The sequence below is a fragment of the Phocoena sinus genome, chromosome 4 (assembly GCF_008692025.1).
Source record: "Phocoena sinus isolate mPhoSin1 chromosome 4, mPhoSin1.pri, whole genome shotgun sequence".
NCBI classification, from domain to species: domain Eukaryota; kingdom Metazoa; phylum Chordata; class Mammalia; order Artiodactyla; family Phocoenidae; genus Phocoena; species Phocoena sinus.
In genome coordinates this window covers 12,293,516-12,308,195 of record NC_045766.1, presented here as the reverse complement: position 1 = coordinate 12,308,195, position 14,680 = coordinate 12,293,516, and the positions used below count along the sequence as shown (strand labels likewise).

Sequence of the window (14,680 nt, the reverse complement as noted above, 5' to 3'; positions counted from 1 at the left end):
CCAGGGAAGCCCGAAGACAGTTTTTATTAATTTTAATTCTGAAAGTTTTCTTTCACTCGAAGTAAGTTATTCAAATCATTAAGAAAAGTCTTAAACGGACTTTTACCCACTTCCCTGGTTGCACAGTGGGTAAGATTCCGCGCTCCCAATGCAGGGGGCCCGGGTTCGACCCCGGCCCACAGAAGTAGATCCCACATGCAAGCCGCAACTAAGAGTTTGTATGCCACAACTAAGGAGCCCATCTCCAGCACCTAAGGAGCCTGCCTGCCACAACTAAGAGACCCAGCGCAACCAAATAAGTAAATAAATAAAAAGAGAGGCACCTAGTTCTCAAAAAAAAAAGTCTTAAACATAAAAATAAATTTAACCGATTCATAAAAACCTCAATTTATAATGAATGTCAGAAATGCATCATTTTCCACATCTTTGTTTCTTCAGGATTGTTCTCAGCAGTCTTCATATGTCTCTGTAGCTCAAACATTTCCACTGAAATGTTTTCACCAGAAGATTCATCATAAATTTCTATTACATTTAGTAAAATCCCTGAAGATTTTCCTCTTACACTGAATTTAGAGAAAATGACTAAATAGTGAACATTGAAATTATTTGATCCATTGCTTTAGAATGAGTGTCTTGTTCCTGGTGAAAACTATCCAGGTGTTCAAAGACTGTCCTTTTGATTTTTTCTGGCAATAGAAGACCAGCACCTTTTGTCATGTTTCCTGGAGTTCTTCTTCAAAATTTGACTCTGTTTTCCATGGAATTGCCTATTTCCTTACTTTTTTGCAGTTGTTGTATTATTCCTGGCTTTCTCCACAGTTTCTGTGCACTGACCTTCAAGGAACAATGATAAAGCTTGGCGCTTCAGAATACGTGATTCAAGGCTGATTCTATTTGAAAAAGTTGTTGTGTACTTTAACCTCCAAACAGAAAAATGACATCCAACTCTCCTGGTTTATTATGAATCTCCAGTGTAAACATGAGTGTGTGGTACCATAGGGACTGGAGACACAAGCCACACCTGAAGTGAGCTAGAATTATTGAAAAACATTGTAATTCACTTTTAAGCAAATATGTGTGGCTGAGTTTGTGTGCATTTGAGGCCAGTTGTATAGCTGGGACTCAAAGATTACACATATTATTAAAACTCAACAGTACTCACAGCAATAGCTTAGAATGTAGGCCAAAAAAAGATTTTTTAAAAATTTATTTTACTGAAGTATAGTTGATTTACAATGTTGTGTTAATTTCTGTTGTACAGCAAAGTGACTCAGTTATACATATATATATTCTTTTTCATATTCTTTTCCATTATGGTTTACCACAGGATATTGAATATAGTTTCCTGTACTATACAGTAGGACCTTGTTAGTTATCCATTCCATATATAATAGTTTGCATCTCCTAATCCCAAGCTCCCAATCCACCCTTCCTCACCCCCTCCCCTTTGGCAATCACAAGTCTGTTCTCTATGTCTGTGAGTCTGTTTCTGTTTCTGTTTCATAGATATGGTCATTTGTGTCATATTTTACATTCCACAAATAAGTGATATCATATGGTATTTGTCTTTCCCCTTCTGACTTACTTCACTTAGTATGATAATCTCTAGTTCCATTCATGTTGCTGCAAATGGCATTATTTCATTCTTTTTTATGGCTGAGTAGTATTCCATTGTATATATATACCACATCTTCTTTATCCATTCATCTGTCAATAGACATTCAGGTTGCTTCCAGGTGTTGGCTATTGTAAATAGTGCTGCTATGAACATAGGGTTGCATGTATATTTTCAAATTAGAGTTTTCTCCAGATATATGCCCAGGAGTGGGATTGCTGGATCATATGGCAACTCTACTTTTAGTTTTTTTGAGGAACCTCCATACTGTTCTCCATAGTGACTGTATCAATTTACATTCCCACAAACAGCAACAAAAGATTTTTGAGGGGTGGAGTACGTTATCACTGACATTGTTAGAATGGCCTACATGTGGTGATGGATAAAAGCTAACTGACATTGTTTGCAATCTTTTATTGCTTTTACCTTGGGCACCTGCTCTCACCAGGGTCGGTTTGCCACTGTAGAGAGACACCACTTTTCAATCATAATTCTGGAAAAATCTAGACGTGTGACAGCACCTAATGCTGGACCAAGATGTGGAGTGTCTGGGGGCAGTGAGTTAGAAGGGGAAGGGAGAAGGCACAATATACTCACTCAGTGCAGGAGAAAATGGGGATCAGTCTCACCTTTGGGCTAGAAGCTGGTAATATCTATGAAAATTAAACATAAACATGCCTTTCAATCTAATCATCCTACTCCTGGGAAAGAGGCTTGAAGGTACCTCAAAATATCATTATATCTGAACCGTGGAATTCCACAAGGCCACTAACAAGAATAAGTAAGAACTGGATTGGCTGACTCAGAAGTATTTCCACGATGTTTTATTAATGGAAAAAAGCAAATGTTTACCAACTACAAGCCCTTCTACATGTGATATGAAATTTTCCATGAGGGTAAGAGCCCAGGGGAAGGCCCAGAAGGTCTCCTACCCACCTGGCTTATCCCGACAAGAGAGGGGAGGGGTCAAAGCAAGAAAAAATAAGCCGTAGATAAGAGAAAATAACTAAAGAGTCCCACAATAAAAACAGCATACAAAATACTCCAGTTATATAAAATTACATGTATTTGTTCACTGTCCCAGAGAACTATGAAAAAAAGGCCAAATTACTCAGGGCTGCCGATCAGAACTTTCTATGATGATGGAAACGTGTTCTATTCATGCTGTGCTATCCAAACCAGTAGCCAAGAGACGCATGTGGCTACTGAGCGCGTGAAATGTGGTTAGTGTGACCGAGGAACCAAATCTTTAATTTATTTAATTTTAATTAAACTTAAGTAGCTAGTACAGCTATAGACAATGGTTTACTATAAGCAGTACTGTTGCTTTCTTTTTTCTACTCTTTATAGTGTTTGAATGGTTCTATGATGAGCAGTTATTATGTAATCAGTAAAATAAATAAATAAATAAAATTAAAAACCTGTAGAGAAGCAGTATGTGTGGTGATTAAGAGCTCAGGTTTAGATCCAGAGAGCCTGGTTCAAATCCTAGCCTTGTTACTTCATTGCTTATAATTTGGAGCAAATGCCAAATAAATAAATTTTTTTTTTTAAAAGGGACTTCCCTGGGTGTCCAGTGGTTAAGTCTCCATGCTCCCAATGCAGGTGCGGGGGTGGGGGGGGTCTGGCTTTGATCCCTGGTTGGGGAACTAGATCCCACATGCTGCAACAAAGATCCCACATGCCCCAACTAAGACCTGGCGCAGCCAAATAAATACATACATACATATATACATAAATATTTTAAAAAATAATAATTTGGGGAAAATTACTTAGCCTCAAATTGCTTTCTTTACTATACTTCAGTCTCCTCACCAGTAAAAGGCGCATAATCATAGTACCCGTGTCATGGGGTTACTGTGAGGATGAAGTGAGTCTGTACATGAGAAACTCTTAGACCAGTTCGTGGCACGTGGTGTTTGATAAGCATTTGCAAATACAAATATTACCAAAGGTTTAATTGCAAGTGATAGGAGACTCTGGCTAAAGAATTTACTCATTGGATACCTGTGGGCTCCCAGAAATGTTGAGATGTCTGGAGGACCAGGTTTCAAGCCCAGAGGGCAGACCCCCAAGTGATGCCTCACTGCTGTTCCAATGCTAACATATGTTGTCAGGGGCCACTGCTTCCCTTCGATTCCCAAATTCAAGTCCTGTCAAGTGTATCAGGTTGGCACAGCCTAGATCACCAGTTCAGGCTGAAGCCCTGGCTGGAGGGAGTCTGGGCAAGCGAGTACTCTACCTGCTAACTCAGCCTCTGTTGGGGTGGGAGAGGCTCCATGATGGGAGGGCTCCCCTCAGATTCAAAACACTTCCTGTGCTGGGAAGACCAAAATAAAGATAAAAAAATACTACAAATGTTATTTTAGTTAGGGAAAGGCTGGAGAGAGGGGGGAACGAAAGAAAAAAAGTTTTTTCCTCAATGTTCTGTTAGTTTTATTCAAAGAATTATTTTTAGAAAAACAGTTCATTAATAGAGAAACATTGAAGGTTTAGAATGGGGGAGGAATAAATTAGGAGTTTGGGATTAACATATACACACCACTATATATAAAATAGATAACCGACAAGGACCTACTGTATAGCACAGGGAACAGTACTCAATATTTTGTAATAACCTATAAGGGAAAAGAATCTGAAAAAGCATATATATATATATATATATATATATATATATATATATATATATATATAACTGAATCACTTTGCTATACACCTGAAACTAACACAACACTGTAAATCAACTATACTTCAATTTTAAAAAAAGGATAGGAAAATTTAAAAAAAAATTTCATGAATTTTTAAGCTAGAATTTGAGTCTTTTTGTTTTTTTTGAATTTTATTTATTTTTTATACAGCAGGTTCTTATTAGTTATCTATTTTATACATATTAGTGTATACATGTCAAGCCCAATATCCCAGTTCATCTCACCACCACCACCCCTATCCCCTGGCATAGAATTTGAGTCTTGAAAGATGTTTTCTTGCTTGAGGCAGAAGATCCAAGCAAAACACTTGGACCCCCAGGCTAGCTCAACTACTTTGCTTTGCCCTGGGGTTAGAAATTTGGGTAACCTTGATAATCAGGCTAATCATTAAGATCTGTCCCAGCTCTTGGATTCTATAAGTACCTCCTCCTTTCTCTCCTGGGGCCCTTATTCTTTTCAGAGTTGAGACAAAGATATTACAGTAGATGAAAACTACTTCTCCCCATGTTTGTGCTGTACCATCTATACAAAAGCCACCCTGATGGGACATTCTGAGAATTGTGGGTTTGAGGATACATAAAGCCCTGGGTGGTGAGTGCCCAAGGTCACTGGAACCAGGGGTTCTGCTGTCCACAATCATCTGATACCACTTCACTAGGAGCCACCACTTCTAGCCACCAATTTGGGCTCATCCCTTCACCTTGGTCCTATCTCAGTTTCCTGGTCTATAGAATGAGGGCCATGATAATAGAATGTACTTCATGAGGTTGTTAGCAGATTGCATGACTATGTATGAAGTGCTTAGAGCAGTGCCTGGCATATATCACGTGCTATAAAAGTGTTTTGGTGGGTAAATAAAATTTATTTTGGACCTGCTCCTTTCTCAAGATATTTAAAAATTTTTAGTTCCAGTAAAAAAGACTGACCTTCAATAAAGAGGAAATGTTGACTTTGGATTTGGATATGACATATTTTAAATGCCTACAAGATAGCCTCTTGAGGATGTCTGCCTGCATACATTGTAAACTGAATCTGGAATTCTGTTGATATCTCTGAATCTCAAGTTTGGACATTTATGCAACTAGAAGTAGAAGGCCTCTGAAGAATAGATAGAGTGAGAGCTGTTATGCATTAAGATGTATAGATACTGGGACTTCCCTGGTGGTCCACTGGTTAAGACTCTGTGCTTCCACTGCAGGGGGCATGGCTTAGATCCCTGGCCAGGGAACTAAGATGCCATGCGGCATAGCCAAAAAAAAAAAAAGACAAGTAGATAAGGAGTTTATTATTAGTATTTGTGAAAAAACAAAGAAATGAGATTGCTCCTAGGCTGATCTCATTCTTTTTTGATTTATACTGGTTATTGTTATGATCCTAAAATTTCCTTAGAAGAAGACCAATAAAAGTCTCATTTTCTGCCATCAGCTTCCAGGTAAAGTGTTTATCTCTTCAGAAATTGCAGATCCCTTAAGCCATCTGTAAAAGGAAACAGCGTCAATTCCACCAGTCCCCAAAGGACAACCTTCGAGCAGAAATACTGCCCACAGGGTCTGGTTTATTGAAAGGGAACATCTCCTGCCTCCACGGCACCCACTTGCTGCTGAGCATCTGCTTCTCAACTTTTTGAGAATTCAGTGGAAGGGATGGGAAGGAAACAAAGAGATGGTTGACTATTTAGGAGCCAAGACCTCTCCATTACTTGAATTTATCTGAAAGCCAAGTGTTCTCTATGGCAGGGGATGAGCAACACTTTGTCTCCAAAATTAAAGTAGGTCGGTGGTGGAGCTTTCCTTATTTTGTCTTTTTCCAGGCTCTTACCAGAGAAACAGAAGCCCTTGTTCAAATTCATGTGTTCTATTCCAGGTATGTAATAAAGGTTCATGAATGTGTCTAAGGCATTCAGTTTGCATTCCAAAGTGTTCTTCCAGAGGTGCTTGGAATCCCGCTCACAGCACCCTAATTTTTCCCATGGCTAGTATCTTTAGGATTAGTTATTCTGGCTAAAGAAAGTGCACACAGGTTTCTTTCTTTTTATTTTTTTCCCTGTCTTACTTTGGATCTTCCTTCTCTTAAGTAGTATCGTAAAATGGTAGTCTAGGTGAAAAAGCTGGTTAAATTGGTGACATTAGTGGATGTGGAATAAGCCTCTTTTATTTTTTCCTTCTTCTTCTCTTGTTTATTCCTTCTGCAGTTGCACCAATCATGTTTGCTTTCCATGTAAGCAAGGGGAAAAAAAGTAGTGAAAAGTGGAAAAGTAAGAGAGCATATTCCACAGGACTGAAGGAAGGTATGGGTATAAAATACCTTGGAGATGAGAAAAAAGATAAAATCCTCATGGAGGTGCCAGGGATTGAACCCGGGGCCTCATACATGCAAAGCATGGGCTCTACCACTGAGCTACACCCCCAAGTGACAGTTGCCTCTTTTTTCGGTATGTTAGGAAATATACCTATTTTCTGTATTCTTTGGCAAAGCTACTTCCTTTTGTCAGAAAATTTATTCTGTTAACTCCATTATTTCTACAATTTTTAAATTAGACTATTTTTGGTGGATGGCTATGCTCAAGAATAGTAAATTCTAAACCCAAATTGTTACCATTCCTGCTCTTAGTTTCTTCTCAGCCAGGTCAGTCCTCTCCAAGACCTTCTCACCTGGGCCAAAAGACTATGACAGAGTAGATGGAAGCGTATAAAACAAAGAAACCAGCTCACTTGAAATTATCACCAGGAAACAGAAAACTGATTCCACATTAACAAAAATTAATCCATTTCTCAGAATCTTTGAATATTATTCAAGAATGAATGAAAAGAAGAGAAAAAATAAGGGACTCTAAGAAATTAAAAAAAATTTTTTTCTGTAATTTCCTGAGCTGTGTCAGAGGAGCAGAGAGACTTTCCAATGAATCCCCATCATTTCTCTTCTGTCTCTCTCCTCCTACCATCCCACACCACCAGGAATTGGATTAAAGCACCATACATGGAAGACATTCCTAACTTTTTGGGTGGATAAATATATTGGACAATGAGAGAGCAACACTTTCGAAGTCTGAAATGTTCTAAAAATGGATTGAAAACAATCTCAGTTTTGAAAAATGAGTGTCAGGGCAGCTCACCCCTAAGGTGCTGAAATAGCTCAGTTGGGAGAGCATTAGACTGAAGATCTAAAGGTCCCTGGTTCAATCCGGGTTTCAGCAGGTTAAGTGTTTTAGTCAGCATCCATGAGGAGGAGCAATTCCGGTAACCCCTACCAGAAAGGTCTACCTTTGCATCCTTGAAACTTCAATCATTTTTTTGTTTTGTTTTTTTGGCCATGCCATATGGCAGTGGAAGCTGCCAGTGGAATCTTAACCACTGGACCACCAGGGAAGTCCTGAAACTCCCATCTTTGAATTTGGGTCTTGTGATTGATGTCTGATGAGCTTGGCATATGAACAAAGGAAATGTCTGGCATTCACTGCTTCTCCCATGTGTGTGCAGCTATTGCAATGTCCAATGAATTTTGATGTGCAAGATAAAGGTGAATAGTAAAATTCATTCTTATAATTAAAAAAAAAAAAAATGATTGCCCTTACTGATCTCACCAGAATTCCCACAGCAATTATTATATGGATGAGTAGTAGGACAGGGTTCTTACTTCTCCTCATCATTGGCATTTTTTCCTCTCCTTACACATGGTGGGGTGAAGAATTTGCATAATAGATCCTGCAAGTTATTCTAAACAAGGTTGCCCATTTTAGCAAAGGAAAGATGTGTTTGGCTTGGAGATGCTTGTGATAGGCCTGAATAATGGCATCCAAAAGATGTCTACACATTAATTCCCAGAAATGTGAATATGTTACCTTATATGGCAGGTGTGATTAAGTTAAAGACATTGAGATATGGAGATTATCCTGGATTATCCTGGTGGGCCCTGTATAATCACCAGGATCTTTATAAGAGGCCGGTGGGAGGTCAGAGAGGAAAGATGCTACATATGGCTGGCTTTGAAGTTGAAGGGAGGGACCATGAGTCAAAGAATGGAGGCAGGCTTTAGAAGCTGTTAAATGCAAGGAAACAGATTCTCCTCTGAAGCCTCCAGAAGAAATGCAGCCTTGATTTTAGACTTCTGATTTCCAGAACTATAAAATAGTAAGTTTTTTTTGCTTAAAGCCACTAACTTTGCACTAATTTGCTACAGTAGCAAAAGGAAAAGAATACAATGCTCTATACCAAAGACTTTCTCCAGGTGGAACATGGAAAGTTTAGAGGACTTGACCTTGCAGAAGACGCCTAGAATGAACCATAGCATAAGTAGACGGCACTTTTTTTTAAAGAAAGATTTGGCATCATCCTCTGGACTCTGTTTCATGATCAACTAAGAATGAGATCATTTGCCATCTGGTCATGAGTTGTACCTTGCAGGTGTTTCCAAACATAGCAGCGAATTTTTTCCTTAGAACATACTTGAAAAGTTCCCATTTTTCTCTTGTGTCATTCCTTCCATTGTTTTTGTTGTCTGTTCCCTAAATCTTTTATTTACATTTTTACATATTTATATAATAGTACTTAAAACTACCATGTATATCACAAGCCTTTTGTGATCAGGCATGGCCAAAGCATTCACATGCATTCATTCATTTAATCTCCACAATAACCTATGGAAGTATTTACTGCAATTATACCCATTTTACACATGAGGAAACCGAGGCATGGAGAGAATAAGAAACTTTCCCGAAGTGGCACAGCTTTACGGTGAGCCATGGTTCAAAACCAGGTCATGAGCCTAACTGCTCATAACAATGAACTTCCTCAGGGTCAAGACCCAGTGTTATTCTTGTTTTTACCTCCCTGACTCCCACCCTGCCATGCCTAGCCCATTTATTGAGCTCCTGTTATTGCTAGCACTGTGGTAAACACTTCCACATATATGACTTCACATCACCTCTACTAGAACCTCAAGAGTCTTGTCCAAGGCCCTACAAATACTAAAGTGGAAGAACTTTCCAAACGATTATGCTGAGCTACAGACCTGAGAGCACTGGAGTTGGGGCCAAAAGCCTGACTGGAGCCTTAGCTCTTCCACTTACTACCAGTGGTGCAACTTGTGCCAGTCCCTTCATCATTTGGGTATCTGTTACTTCACCTCTAAAATGGGGGTGATGAAACCTACCCTGTAGGCATTTTAAGCTCCTCCTGGGTGGGGCTGATGGCACATCACAGCTGGGAGACAGAGCTGGCTCCCCAAAAGGCAGCAGCACGTGCCTGAGGCTGGCTGATGGAGCAGAGCGCTGGAGGGCACTCAACCTTTTCCCCAGTGAAGCTCAGCTCTGGTCCTCCTTCCTTGCCTTCTCCAAAAGGAGCCACCATCCAGCTGGAGATGTTAGAGATTACTTCCTCCCTGGGAGCAGTGCCGCGTCACCTGCCCCAACTCCCATACCATTCATTCACTAGGTGCAAATGCTGTTTCTCCCCCCCACCACCCCTCAGTCAGGGTCTTGTTGCCACAGGCATTGGCAGCAGCTTACAGAGCCTCACTGTCACGTGGGGATGGGAGCAAGAGGCTAATGCCCTACCTGACCCTTTCCTTCACCATGGTTCCAAACACCTTTCCAGGCACTGAAGAAAATGTGAAGACAAAAGGGCTATGGGAACTTTATGCTTGAGATGAGGGAGACGGTCCAGTGCCTGGGAAATAGACATACCACCAGTTTCTACTACTTCTGCAACCCAAGGATAAGGAAGAAAGGAAGCAGCCCAGAGCAAATTCCAACCTCAACTCCAAGAACCAGGAAAGATTTTCAGCCACCTCACAAATTATTTAAAACATAATTCAGGAGAGACCGGCCAAGATGGCGGAGTGGAAACAACTTGAGCTCACCTCCTCTCATGGGCACACCAAAATCACAATTATCTGCAGAACAACCATGAAACGATGAAAAAGACCAGAACTTACCAGAAAAGATCTTCTACAGCAAAACACAAGGAAGGAACCACAAGGACGTGGGTAGGAGGCCCAGACTCACAGCACAGTCAAGTCCCGTACCCCCAGGCACCAAATTAGCACCAGCACCTGGCCCCGACCAGCAGCCTGTGGGCACAGGTGCTGGGACCCCTCAGGCTGAGCAGCCCCCAGTCACCAGCAGACAGCCTGCCTACAGACTTCCTGAGCCTACAGTCACCTCTAAGCACGGCGCTGCCCACCCTGGGAAATCTTCAAGTACACCTGGATTTGGACTCATGAGCTCAAAGTAGCTCTGCAGTTTTCAGAGGCAACTGTAGCTCTCTGGACCCTGGTTTTCACATCTGTGAAATAAAAGTGTTGGATGAGGTGATCTGTCTGGACATCGGCAGCTGTGAAATGCCACGTTCCCTGATGATCTCTGTGACCAGTATGCTCTGACAGCAAAGGACATCAAGAAGATCCCATTATTATGCTGAAAAAAAAAAAGATTATTTTGTCTGAAGTTGTCTCTAAATTCTGTTTTGGAAATAGGCAGGGTGTGCATTTTTATAGGAATTTGTATAAAAAGCACTTGCCAAAGTCACACTCTTGGTTATTGGAAGAATTGAGGGGAAGCCCTCAGTCTCCAGACCCCAAAGCCGGAATGCGGGCCATTTCTACAAGGACGGAAAGAGGTGCCGAAAGGGCAGGCTCTGCTTCTGTAAAAGTCCTTTGGAGCTTGCTGACTGTTTCAGTTTCAGCCACACTCAGAGGTGCGCTCTTGCGGCCGCTCCCATTTTCCGCATGAAAGTTGCTAGGGCTCTTTCAGACTTTCCTTCTGAATTACTACCACACGGTTTTAGGATTATTCCTATTTCACCTGGAGGCTTTCCTTTGAATGTACAGTGTGTGTGCACACATCTGTTTACAGTTTGCTGAAATCTCAAGTGTGATTCCATAACATCTCAGTTACTTTTTCCATGGGGGATGGATGTCTCCCTCATTTTAAGCCTAAGTCAGGGCTGCCCAAGGCTTTTCACATCAGGGCACTCATAAAAATGGTATTTGCACAGTGGATGGGGCTACTTCAGATCCTGAGGTGCCTGTCTGGAGACTCCAGCCTTTAGGTACCCCGTCCCAGCCCAGCACCCCTGAGGCCTGAGGGCATGACAAGGACACCATCATGTCCCATGCATGGCTCACCAGTGTGCAAACTGCCCTGGAGAAACTAAACCCCAGCTCAAGCTGGGCAAACTGGGCTTGATATACCAGAGAACTCTTGTCAGACAGTCTTCCAGGAATGGATGTGCTGGAGCATGAAATGTATCAGAGAGGTAGATATCATGAGAGAAAATGGAAAAGTGGAGCAGCCCAGGGTCCATCAACAGAGGAACAGTTAAACAAACAATGGTGCATTTATGCAGTGCGGTTTACTTGTTAGTAAAAGGGGATTACAGATTCCATGCAACCACATGTATGAATGTCAAAAACACACTGAGTGAAAGCTGGGCTGAGAGAGAACATATTGTATTGTTCCATTTACATGAAGCTCTAGAACATCCAAAACTGACCTGTAGGGGTGAGGTGGGGTGGTGGGCATGGGGATGGACTGGAAAGTGCAGTAGGGAACTTCTTGGGTGATGCAATGCTTTTTATCTTGATAGAGGTTTGAGTTACACTAGTGTATGGGTTTGCCACTTAAGATTAGTACATTTCATCACAGACACAGAAAAATTTATGGTTATCCAGGGGAAAATGGGGACCAGGGGGAAGGATAAATTACAAGTTTGGGGTTTGCATATACACACTACTATATATAAAATAGATAAACAACAAGGACCTACTACATAGCACAGGGAATATACTCAATATCTTGTAATAATGGAAAAGAATCTGAAAAAGAATATGTATACACACATATATGTATAACTGAATCTCTTTTCTGTATACCTGAAACTAACACAACATTGTAAATTAAGTATAATTCAATTTTTAAAAAATGGTTAAAAAAATGATTAGTGCCTCTCACAGTACATAAGCTTCATCTAAAAAAAATAAATATTGAAGCTCTAGTTACTAGTACTATGTGTGCTGAAAAGTTTAGGGTGAAGGATGCTGGCATCTGCAACTTACATCGCATTACATCACAAAATATGATGGCTGGATAAAGGGTGGATAGATGAATACAAATGTAATAGGGCAAGTAAAGTAAAATCTTAGGGGTAGAATTTAGGTGGTGGGTACATGGGTATCCTCTATATAATTCTCTTTTATTTATGTCTGAAATTTTTATAACAAAATGTTAGAGAAAACATGTGGGCCTTGTCATGCCCTCAGTCCTCAGGGATGCTGGGCTGGGACGGGGTACCTAAAGGCTGGAGTCTCCAGACAGGCACCTCAGGATCTGAAGTAGCCCCATCCACTGTGCAAATACCATTTTTATGAGTGCCCTGATGTGAAAAGCCTTGGGCAGCCCTGACTTAGGCTTAAAATGAGGGAGACATCCATCCCCCATGGAAAAAGTAACTGAGATGTTATGGAATCACACTTGAGATTTCAGCAAACTGTAAACAGATGTGTGCACACACACTGTACATTCAAAGGAAAGCCTCCAGGTGAAATAGGAATAATCCTAAAACCGTGTGGTAGTAATTCAGAAGGAAAGTCTGAAAGAGCCCTAGCAACTTTCATGCGGAAAATGGGAGCGGCCGCAAGAGCGCACCTCTGAGTGTGGCTGAAACTGAAACAGTCAGCAAGCTCCAAAGGACTTTTACAGAAGCAGAGCCTGCCCTTTCGGCACCTCTTTCCGTCCTTGTAGAAATGGCCCGCATTCCGGCTTTGGGGTCTGGAGACTGAGGGCTTCCCCTCAATTCTTCCAATAACCAAGAGTGTGACTTTGGCAAGTGCTTTTTATACAAATTCCTATAAAAATGCACACCCTGCCTATTTCCAAAACAGAATTTAGAGACAACTTCAGACAAAATAATCTTTTTTTTTTTCAGCATAATAATGGGATCTTCTTGATGTCCTTTGCTGTCAGAGCATACTGGTCAGAGATCATCAGGGAACGTGGCATTTCACAGCTGCCGATGTCCAGACAGATCACCTCATCCAACACTTTTATTTCACAGATGTGAAAACCAGGGTCCAGAGAGCTACAGTTGCCTCTGAAAACTGCAGAGTTACTTTGAGCTCATGAGTCCAAATCCAAGTGTACTTGAAGATTTCCCAGGGTGGGCAGCGCCGTGCTTAGAGGTGACTGTAGGCTCAGGAAGTCTGTAGGCAGGCTGTCTGCTGGTGACTGGGGGCTGCTCAGCCTGAGGGGTCCCAGCACCTGTGCCCACAGGCTGCTGGTCGGGGCCAGGTGCTGGTGCTAATTTGGTGCCTGGGGGTACGGGACTTGACTGTGCTGTGAGTCTGGGCCTCCTACCCACGTCCTTGTGGTTCCTTCCTTGTGTTTTGCTGTAGAAGATCTTTTCTGGTAAGTTCTGGTCTTTTTCATCGTTTCATGGTTGTTCTGCAGATAATTGTGATTTTGGTGTGCCCATGAGAGGAGGTGAGCTCAAGTTGTTTCCACTCCGCCATCTTGGCCGGTCTCTCCTGAATTATGTTTTAAATAATTTGTGAGGTGGCTGAAAATCTTTCCTGGTTCTTGGAGTTGAGGTTGGAATTTGCTCTGGGCTGCTTCCTTTCTTCCTTATCCTTGGGTTGCAGAAGTAGTAGAAACTGGTGGTATGTCTATTTCCCAGGCACTGGGACCCTCTCCCTCATCTCATGCATAAAGGTCCCATAGCCCTTTCATGTAAGACATTTATTCCAGTGACCTCATTTAACAGATGAGGAAACTGAGGCCCAGTGAGTAAGAGACTTGCCCTGGGTCACACAGCTAGCTAGTGGCAGATGAGGCCTAAAACTATCAGGCTGAGAACCCTCTTGGTTCCATCATTAGGAAAGGTTTTTGCCTCAAATCGAAGCATTGCTATCGAATGCATTTTAGAATCTTGGACTTTTAGTTCTAATAATGTATTTCTGCAAATGGTAATCTTTGGTATCTCCTGAAGCAATTAGTTCAAACATTATTTTTTAAAGTTTGTAGACGCTTTAAAAAAAAAGAATGAAACAGTAATTTAATTACCATTTAATTAATTAAATTAAGCAGTTTAATTAAGGTTTTTAGCTACTTATCTATTTATAGCTTTATAATAAAGTGTTTCTGCAATGCCCAACTGCTTTGGCAGAGCATAGAGAAATATAATTATTAATTACTAGTATCATAACCACTTCACAAAGCAGTGAGTACTTAGATCTTCACCCATACTTCCTGGGAGCAAAAGTTTCACACCAACATTCCTCAAAGACAAGCAACTTCAGAGTAAAATATTCATATGAATCATCAAGAGCTATTATTAAACCCTTTTCAGAGTTTCTGAGTCATTGC

General features: G+C 41.1%; 2 non-coding genes and 1 pseudogene across 2 annotated transcripts; 1 reads left to right on the top strand and 2 right to left on the bottom strand.

Moving 5' to 3' along the window:
* The window catches only part of LOC116753184, an 80,947-nt pseudogene that overhangs the window by 58,990 nt on the left and 7,277 nt on the right, over nt 1–14,680 (bottom strand).
* On the bottom strand, nt 6,659–6,730 carry TRNAA-UGC. The gene has a single exon. It is a non-coding gene; the product is annotated as a tRNA-Ala (tRNA).
* TRNAF-GAA lies at nt 7,445–7,516 on the top strand. The gene has a single exon. It is a non-coding gene; the product is annotated as a tRNA-Phe (tRNA).